The following is a 10,361-nucleotide window of genomic DNA, read 5'->3' as shown; positions in this document are numbered from 1 at the left end:
AGTTTGGCAGGAACCAGCTCCATGAAGCAGAGAGTCCCATCTGGTTTTACATTCCTATTCTGGTAAAAGAGAAGGGAAGGTCTTCAAGGCTAAGGCCATGGGCAAGGACCCAACTTACCAGAATTTATTTTCCCGTTATGGTAGACTTCCCCAAGACAACTTCATTTCCTGTACTACCTATACCAGTTCTCCAGCTAACAAATGGACATATTAAAACCTCCTTCTGCTCCAGCAGTAAACGATGATTTGTTTGTCCCTTAAATGGTAAGATTTTTTAGTGAAGGGTTTGTGCTCTGTTCATATTACAGCAAACACTACAAAAATATTTGTGTGGCATGACTACTTTATTCTATTGTCATGTACAAAAAGATTAGTGTCTTGTTCCATTCTTTATTCCATCCTCTAACTATAAATTACTCTTTTTGAGAGAGCATTAGTGACAAAAGATACTAGCATGAAATACTAACGGGCTTTTGCTCAAATTATGACTACCATTAGTGAAAAGAAACATGAGAATTGAAATAATTGAAGTAATACTTCATTAACAACAGAAGCCTTCCCAGTGCTACGGATTGTCCATGAAGGGGACCTTGAAATGGTGATAGGAGACATTTATAAATAGTTTTAAGCCCTCGTCTGTCCCTGGAATATAAACAGGAATTAAGGTTTAGGAATTTTGAATGCAAGTTTGTACAACTCCTCTTTGAGAGGAGTCCTATAAGTAAATATTATAAATTTAGTGAATCTTATTCGCTACACAGGAAAACTAGTCAAGACAGGACTATCACTGCATTTAAAAGAAAGAAATCCCAACCTGAAATTGGACATGATCTGGACCAACTAAAGCTGTGCTGGAAACCTGCTGTTGAAGAAGTAAACAAGATACCTCACTGCTCACAGACAGCTAAAGATGTCTGGAAAACTTTGTGCAGGACAAAGCAGTCCAACAATGAAACAGCTGCACAGAGAGGTTATTTAGGAACCATCAATTTAAATGTTCAGATTACAGGTGGATCTGAGCCACGAAGTTTTGATCAGGATTCAGACATGCTGTAAGTATTTTTCAGGCTGACCTGCCGCGGGGACTGGGCAGTATTCAGCTCCTGACTTCTCCAAAGCTGATACACAATTTGAATCTGAGAAGACAGCTTGCTCCCACCTCCAGCTCCAAGAGGTCAGACACCTCAGTGCTGAAAAGAAGTACTTGCATTTTACCTCACTTCATCCTTTGCTTTGAGGTCTATTAGGAAAAGCGCTATGTCAGCATGGATGGTAGTTACAGATAACCCACGGACAGAATAAAATGAGGAAGCAAGCTTGTACCATGACTCTCTGCTTTTGCATTTTTCTTTTTACACCATTAGCTTTCAGCTGACATTAGACATCTGGAAAATACAAGCATAAGGGCCAGATTTGAGATATTTAAGCTGTCTTGACAAAAAGGTGAACCACCTACATGTGCATGAGAACCATGAAATGAAGTTCTCATTATTTGCAGAAACTATGCCTAAACCACAAGATTAGTCAGTAAACTCTCCTAAAGTGGAAGCTCACCTGAGTGCTAGAAAACAGCTCGTCTCTATTACACCCTGGCCATTTCATTTACAACCTTTGCTAGTCGTCATATCAGGATGGGGCGCTCTGAAACTGAATCTGATAATTTTAATTGAGAAATCTTGGAGGCTCATCTTATTCAACGTTCCCCTTTTGCACGAAAATGAAAATGATCACCTCTTCCCTGAACAGATTAACCACTTGTGAGCACAGCACTTTTCCATTGCTGACTGGTGGCACTACCTGATCATGCTTCTACTTGAATGCAGGGTGTGTAATCACAGACTTTTCTCTCAAGGATGACACCAAGGAGGAGGTGTTCTCCTTTTTTTCCCAGACAAAGACCAAAAGATCTGCAGCAGATGACTGAAGCCCTCTTGGTCCAGGTGAATGGAGATTCCCCAGGGAAAGCAACTCTTACTATGTCTGCAATCAGGAAGAAGTGCCAGGACAACCTGTTGGTCACCAGCACACCTATAAAATGAACTTCAACGTTAATTCCTTAACTCACATCTCCTGCACTGAAAAGCATGATTTTCAGATGTTTTCAAAACCACTTAGATGCCAAAGGATGCCCACAGGCCCCCTAAGACTTCTAAAAATCCCATGCTGCCATTATGAATTTTGAAAGGCAAGGAAGCTGCCAAGGAAGTAATGCATTTGCTTACTTTTGCCACCGTGGGTGTAACCAGCATATTGGTTTGGAGAGCCTTATCCATCCCTCTCTAAGTCTCTCCCAGACTGCAGAGCGTCCCTGGGAGCAGCCCACTCAGTCAGAGGCAACACCCATTTGATATAAATTAATGGGAAAAAAGCTATCCAATTAAATTACATGGAAAGAAATCCGAGTTACAGCATGGATCCATGCAGAAGGAGGTCCTAATTGCTAAACGTGTACGTTAAAGGGATTAAATAACAACATACATTTAATCTGATGATAAGAATGTAATTATACTTTTGTTGCTGCTGTTAGTTGAGTTAAATCACATGGGATATGATATCTACATCTGATTGCCTGTCCTTCCTGCTTTTGTTGAATAGGGCAGAAGACCAACCAGTTCCTCAGAGAAGGATCAGGCATGTTTAAAACCCGTTCACCCCAAAAAAACTCTTTTTCTGCAACTGAGCTGAAAAAGCGCAGGACCTGTTTGCACCTTCCCTCCGGAACAGATCATAAGGACTGATGAAGGCAAGCACAAAGACACTCTTTTGATCACCAGGTGGATTATGTCTGGTCACAGCTGAAGCCTAGCAGACAACTCTGTTTTCTTGCCTTGCTGTTATTCTCCTCCCTTCCAGTCAGGAACGGTGTCTGTATAGTCTCAGTCTTGCATGTACACGAGCCTGGGCTTCCTCTAGCACCAACCACCACAATGATGTTCTCAGTCTCCTAAATACAATAGCCCAACTCCTACCAGCTCCAGAATGGCCAGAGTTTGTCGTCTGGTTACTACGAGCAATCCTGAGAAGGAAGGTGGAAGAGGAGATTACAGGAGCAGCTGAGGAATGGGGGAAGCAAACCTCATTTTCTAACCTATTTTCCAGGAGAAGACTGCTGTAGTAATAGAAAGAAATACTCTGCAGCTGCAGCAAGACGGCTCACAGACCTTACTTTCTGCAGGCAACGTGCTTTTAGTACTGTGTATTTATTTACCTATGAGAAACCAAATCCTTTCTACTTTTGAATGACTATTTTTACTTAAATCATGTGGTTTCAACAATCACATACCTGAGGCTCTGAAGAGTCTGAGCAGAGGAAAACATTTTCTCTGGAAATAACACATCAAAGACTCATCACTTTACAGAGCTTGCCTTCTAATTATCTACTGGTTCATACAGACCAGAACTACCACTCCTTTTACTGCAGCATCTCTGCTAGGAGTCTTTGGTGACTTCAGACTAGATGAGTCCACAAAGACTTGAGGCATCATTTGGCCCAGTAGCTTAATATGATTTCCTTCAGTTGCACAGAGAAGTTAAAATTTCAGTCCAACATTTTCAACACAAGCTAAATTAATTTGAGGCATAGCCGGTAAATATATTTCTCTCTTTAAACACTACTGAGAGCACAACAGAACAGCTGCAGAGAGACACATTTTGCTTAGATTTGGAAGTCATGCATGTACAGTTGGTTAGACTGAGCTAAGCTCTTCATTAATAGAAGTGTAAACTCAATAGATAATTCAAAATCAAGCTGAGGTATATTTGCTTTTACACCAACTATTCAAAGAGGCAAATTATTTGAGAAGAGAAGCATGACTCTTCTTATTCCAGCAGTTGACTTAATTTTTTCCTAAGCATCCTAGCTGAAATGAATCAATAGGAATTCTTGATAGGTTATTTTATGTACCTGAAAAAGCATTTTATGAAGAACATAAGAGTAACAGAAATCACAAAGCTAACTTTTAGGAAACATTTCTTTTTAGGATAATAAAATAACAATTGTTTTTTTAACATAAAAGTATTTTACCTGTCAGTTCTCATCAGAGAAACCAAGAGTTCAGTAAAATTTAAAATGCAATCTAGCTACCAAAAGTACTGCAGCTTACATTACTATAGCATAAAATGAATGTGAAAGAGATCGGACTCCTTCTGCTTCTGTGCATAAAGCTGTCATCAAAACAGATTAAGATGAGACTTTCATTAGGGATGGATTATCCCCTTCCTGATCACCCTGGGATTTCCTGCTTTTTCCTTCAGGAGTCAAGACACTGAACTAGACAAGGAACAGACCTGATCTGATCAATTCCCACATCCTGCTAGAATAAAATAGGTCTCAAACGCAGTAAAAGAAAAGCCAATAGCGCTACCTGACACTTGGCTGCAAAGTCCATCTGTTGCTACACAATGAAGCGCATTGCATGAGAAGTTATTTTGTTTTGCTTATTTTTCATGCTGTTCTCCTCATTTTTTTTCCAAGTTGACAGGGCTTTGGATTGGATTCCTCCAGCTGTAACAAGCAAGAATACTAGCTCAATCACAAAAGCACAGCAAAAACAAACCCCCACCACACTGACACTATTTTTTTGTGTATTTCACTTGATTTGTAGCATATTGTGGGAGTGCTGGAGAAAGGGAATTGTAAGATTCAAGTCAGAACTAATTAAATAGTTTGGGTCAAGATGAAACACAGAAATACAGATCAATATCTTCTCCTACACGATAGCCATTTTCTACATCTGAGAGCTGTTCGGTGCTGTCCCCTACTAATGATGCATATAAACCCACACAGAAATTCTGTTAAAAATTTGCTTTGATCCTGCTAAAAGGTCATTTCCTTAGGTACATCATATGTCACTGAGCATAAATTTAGATGGAAGGCATGCCTTCTGGTCAAAAATGATTGGACATAGGACAGACAGAAATGCTGTTCAGAGAAGAGTCTATGAGTTGGTAAGCATGTCCTTAAAGTAGTTCACACTTCACCAAAAATGTGGGTTTGCAAAAAGTCAGAGACAAGCTGGAGAAATCAAAGCTTAAGAGAACACCAGAGAAATAGGAAAATAGGAAATTGAAATAGGAAATAGGCCTAAGAGGGATTTCTGGAGGTCTCTGGTCCAGCCTTTTGCCAAAAGCAGGATTATTGCCAACACTAGACCAGGTCAGTTATGGCTTTGCCTGCATTAGTCAAAAAAACCACCAACAGTGAAGTTATCACATGCTCATGGAGTTACCTGCCCCAGTGCTGCACCACTCTCCTGATAGGAAAGCTATTCTGTTGTCCTACCCGAACATCTTCTCCCTTTGTGGCAGAAGTAGGGATCATCCTATCAGAAGTAGGACATCCTGCATGCCTAATGAATCAGGCTTCCTTCTCTCCCTCTACCCTTGCAAAATATGCACTGTATTTCCACACACAGTTAAGTAATAGCAAACACAGCAGGAAAGACAGTATCTTCAGCTAGGGTCTCCATACATCAGTTGATCCAAATAAGTATCAGCCTTCTTTACCAAGACTTTGGCCAAGATGATTGCTCTTTGACTTATGCCACCCAACCTTTGGTTCACAGGATGTTTGCAGCCATCCGTTTATTTGAGGACAGCTTGGTACGTGACAGATGAGAAGACAATAAAACGTTTACAAGCTGCATCCTGGAAGGACTGTAGCCTTCAGGGCTAAACTTTGTACTCCAGACTGCTCTGACTGAAATCCCTGCTTCCCGCAGTGGTTGGTGTGGGGGGCATTGAATTAACCATGCTGCAGATAAAGAAAGGTTTCTTTAGCATCCTAAGACTATTTTTGACTAAAACATTCCCTTTTCCAAAATCTTTTTACCCAGAATCATTTCCTATTCAGCAATCTTGCTGCTTTGGGGCCAGACAGCTGGCTTTCATGGTGGAAAAGTCCTGTGTTATCAGAAAAATGTTGAAGAAAGACTTCAGGGTGAGGAAGAATGAAGAAACTTGGGGAAGTTTTCATTGAAAAGGACTGAACATCTGCAGTTGTGTTTAGATGTTTTTTTGAAGCCAGGAGACTGACTTTTGCTGTTTAAGTTCACATGAAGTCTTCTGTGCTGCACCAGTTTCCAAGATAACTGGGCCACAAGTATCAACATTTCACATGGTACTTTGCAAAGAGCGGCCTTTCTACTGGAAACCCTGCAGTTCCAGACCTATAATCCTTACTTTCCATGACCCTGCCAATTCTCAGTGTGGGTCCCTGACTCAACTGCTCAACCCTTCTCCAGGGAGGTTGCATGTTTGAAAGGGAGGGAGATAGCAGCCTCCCCGTAGCAACTCCCGCAAAGACCTTGCACCGATGTGAATACGAAGGCAAGATCTTTGCAGGGAGGGCATTCAGGCACTGTACCTCTAGACCAAAAGAAAATGCCAGCAGTCAGCTAGCAATAATGTGGCAAACATTTACTCAGACTTCTTAAGAAAAGGAAGGACAATGCGCCTGGGAACACAGTGTGTGCAGAACACCCGTTGTCTCATGGCACAAACACTCCCTGTGAAGCCCAGGGCTCCCAGTTACGAAAAGGGAATAGTCTGGCAAGGCAGAGAAGTACTGTGAGTAGGATCATGTTAGTCACTATTTCCTTTGCCTCTTACCTCCCACACCCTTGTTGTAGCTCACTTCAGCACAGGACTTTCAAGGCAGGTGAACCAGTCACCTTCAGCCAGAAACCTAAAACTGGGATCGAGGGCTTTGTTTCAAACTCATACAATGCTGCCACTGAGGTGAATGGGGTAATGCAACTGTAATACTCGAAAAAATCATCCCAAGGTCTTTCATTACATCAGTTATGTAATTCTTGTTAGTGACATACCACTGAGCAACCCTTTCTCTTTTTAAATCAGTGGAAGTGCAGGTTAGCTCTGGGCTAGAACATACAGTGTGCAAATTGGTCTCTCTCATGAACAAATGATTCCAGAGACCACTGAAAAAAAGGCGATGTCTAACAGCCTAAAATGCACCCTTTTCTTTTCTTTTTTAAACATAGGGTAAGGAAGTATTTTAACAGAAAAATATTTTGACTCCTAGGGAGAAAGGTGGAAGGTGGAAGCATGTAAAGCTACCAGGTGATCAAAGCTTTCATACTGTTTAATATCATACATATTCAGTTGAGATCCAGTTCCAGTACAATAAAAAAGTTATGTAAACGGGAAAAAGGATCTGATTAAAGCACATCCAGAAAAAAACCCCTGACATCTTCTGAATGTGTATTTAAAAATCTGTATTTTAGCAAAGACTCCAAGACAACACACAAGCATCGTTTTAAGTTTTCAATGGAGAAAGAGGAAAAAGTAACAACCAGTTAAGACGGAGCAGGAGGTGCATCTTCGACTCCAGTGAGGCACAGCCTCAATGCTGGATCCAGTAGGTCATCAGATGCTGGAGCATACAGTATATCCCAACTCATGAGGAGACTTTGATAATCCAAATACCAGCCTATCACCTCCACCTATTTTGATCTTTCAAGACAGCCTGCAGTTTCTTCATTTCTGTTTGGGTTCAGGAGAAGTCAGCAGACCTTGGTAATGTGCCCTTGACCTCTAATGCATGTTGGGCTGGTGGATTTCAAGGCATTCTTCAGGGATGTGGTAGACCCTAGACCTGTGTGAGCCAGGGGAAGTCATGCTGCCCCCCTCGGGGCCTGTAAATCCAAAATTCCCTGTGAAATAGGGGAGGAAAGGGTGCAGAAGGGAAAAAGGGTGCTTTGCTCCCTCCCAGAACTGTCAGCTGCAGAACCAGTCACTTGTACAGACCTATCATCAGAGTAGCCAACACAAAACAACACACACACAAGCTCACACTCTTAAAAAGTTTTTATTAATTTTCATTGTTTTTTTTTTAAAAAAACAAACCCGTCAGTGCAACAGTTCAGTATCCCCTTCCTATCCCCCATCAGTAAGCAGTAATTTTAAAATCAGGAAATACCGAGTGCTGAAGCCAATGGGTTAGCATTTTGCTATTATCTCCTTCTGTCAAACTCTGAAAAAGTCCTCTGTATAAATTAAACAATGAAAAAAATGTTATTTTCAATTCTATGTCATTACAGTCAACAGAATTGTAATAATGCATCTAAAATGTGTGTCCACAATACATCAGGTATACATTTTTGGGAAAAGAAAAACAGGAAAAAAAAATATGACATTCTAGGCTTGTTAAAAGGATAATGGTCCCATATTTTTTATTAACAGGTTAGCAAAACAAAATCCAATGGATTACAATATTTACATGTTATTTGAAAAATAAAGTAGTGATAAAAGCATGTCACAATCTTTTTTTTTTTCTTTTTCATTTTTGGTAACCATTACGAACACCCAATCCAGGTATGGAACTGTTTAAATACATTTGAAATGAGGCCAATTAAAAAACAAATACAGACACAAAATGTGTATTTATACTTGTCCCTCCAATGTGTTTTTCCATGACATTCCCTCCCTACTTCAAAAAACAAAACAAAAAAGCAATTAAAAAAATCAAAATAATCCCCCTAACACACAATTGATGAATCCCCAAAAGCAAAACACCATGCTTCTCAAGTAGCACTTATTCCACAAATGCAACATTTTTGCCATCAATTTTATGTGAAGCTCTCTAGGACACCGTTTCCTCAGCTATTTGAAGCTGTCTAGGGCAACATTTCCTCAGCAGCTTCTTTCCCCTCCAACAAACAAAAAGAATCCCAAGACAAAGACACATGCATTTCTAAAACTAGGTTTCAGTCAAGTACTTTCTACTTTTTGGAAAGAAACTCTTTTTTTTGTTGTGGTTTTTTTTTGGTTTTTTTTGTTGGTTTTTTTTTTGTTTTGTTTTGTTTTTTTTTTTTTTTTTTTTTTTTTTTTTTTTTTTTTTTTTTTTTTTTTTTTTTGTTCACAATCAGGACATACCATGGGCACCAGATCCTGTATCCATTGCTCAGGCAAAATTCCCAAAGAGTTTGTTAGGCTTTCCACCCAAGAAGTAGTGCAGGATCAGCCACTTAGGTATGCAGGTTCCTATTCATTCTACGCTGCTCCCCTCATGCTAAAAGCTAAGGGGGAGGGGAAAAACTTAGCAACTCCATCTTGAATCGAGTAAAAGTAGTTCTCCAGGCTCAATGTCGTATGTAACTATTTCACCTCCGCTTGCAAAAAGATGTGTTAACAGACACCCCTCCCTCCCACCACACCAAAACAAAAAGAAAACACGCACACCACAGACAGAAGGAAAAAAGGCAGCCAATCTTAACGAAAAGTTACTGGTGTGAGACTGATAGATGTTAATATGACAAGCAACAGAACGGTTATGAGGACCTATGTGTTTGGCCCGCGAGCTGCATAGCTGTGCCGTAAGTTTGGTTCTTTAGTTTTTTAAAAAAAAGTTAAAAGTTCTTTGTTATTTCCATATGTTTAAAATTAACAACAACAACAACAACAACAACAAAAAGTTCTATTCACAAGATCTAGTCTCCTTTCCCGGTCCCCCCCTCGAAAAGAAATACTCATTTTACATGAGAAACTTAATTGTGCTGTATTTGTAACACCTCAGGCTGATAGAAAATAAACATGTGGCAAACAAAACTGCACAATCAGTCACATGAAATCTATCAAATCCTAAAATTATAACTGAATACTAACAAACAGCTTACCTGGAATAAAGGATGACAATTCACAAACAGTTATCTAGGAATTAAAGTCTCTCTCTTTTTTTTGTTTTTTTTTTACTAAAATAATTAAAAAAATCACAGTATTTTAAGAAATAAAACCCACACTGGGATTTTAAGCACAATTTTTGTTTTCCTTTCTTTAAAACTTCTTTTCTTCCTCCATTTACCACCTTGCCCAGCAGTCTCTCTACATTTAACCACAATGACAACAGGTAGTACTGACAAATGCAGAGATCTCCCTTGGTTAATTCTGAGGTACTAGGAAACAGGTGACTGTTTTAAGCAAAGCAGTTTCTGTTTTGTTTTTGTTTTCCTTTTTTTTTTTTTTTTCCTCTTTTTTTTTCTTTTCTAAAGCAGTTGCATTCAGTCTGGAAAAGCATTATGTATTAAAACTAGAAAAACGCACCCAAATTTGTGCGTTGAAAAGTTGTCCCCCCCACTTCTTCCATGCTCACGACGCTTCCATTCACAAACAATCCAAGTCTCCACTGCAAAGCACGATGTGTAATGTAGGAATACGGGGAGTTGCTTCCTTAGTCCAAGATGAATGTAACTTCCCGTTGTCAAGATCCAGAAGAAAGGATGCAGTGATGTAATGGAGCCACTTATTCCATCACTTAAATAACTTTAATATACACACACTCACACAGGTACCAGTGCTTTGAAAATAGATCATTCAGTCCTAAAAGCAGCTTTATTTCTTCCTTC

Source organism: Phaethon lepturus, unplaced genomic scaffold, assembly GCF_000687285.1.
Source record: "Phaethon lepturus isolate BGI_N335 unplaced genomic scaffold, ASM68728v1 scaffold13426, whole genome shotgun sequence".
NCBI lineage: Eukaryota > Metazoa > Chordata > Aves > Phaethontiformes > Phaethontidae > Phaethon > Phaethon lepturus.
Note: the sequence above shows the minus strand (reverse complement) of the source record.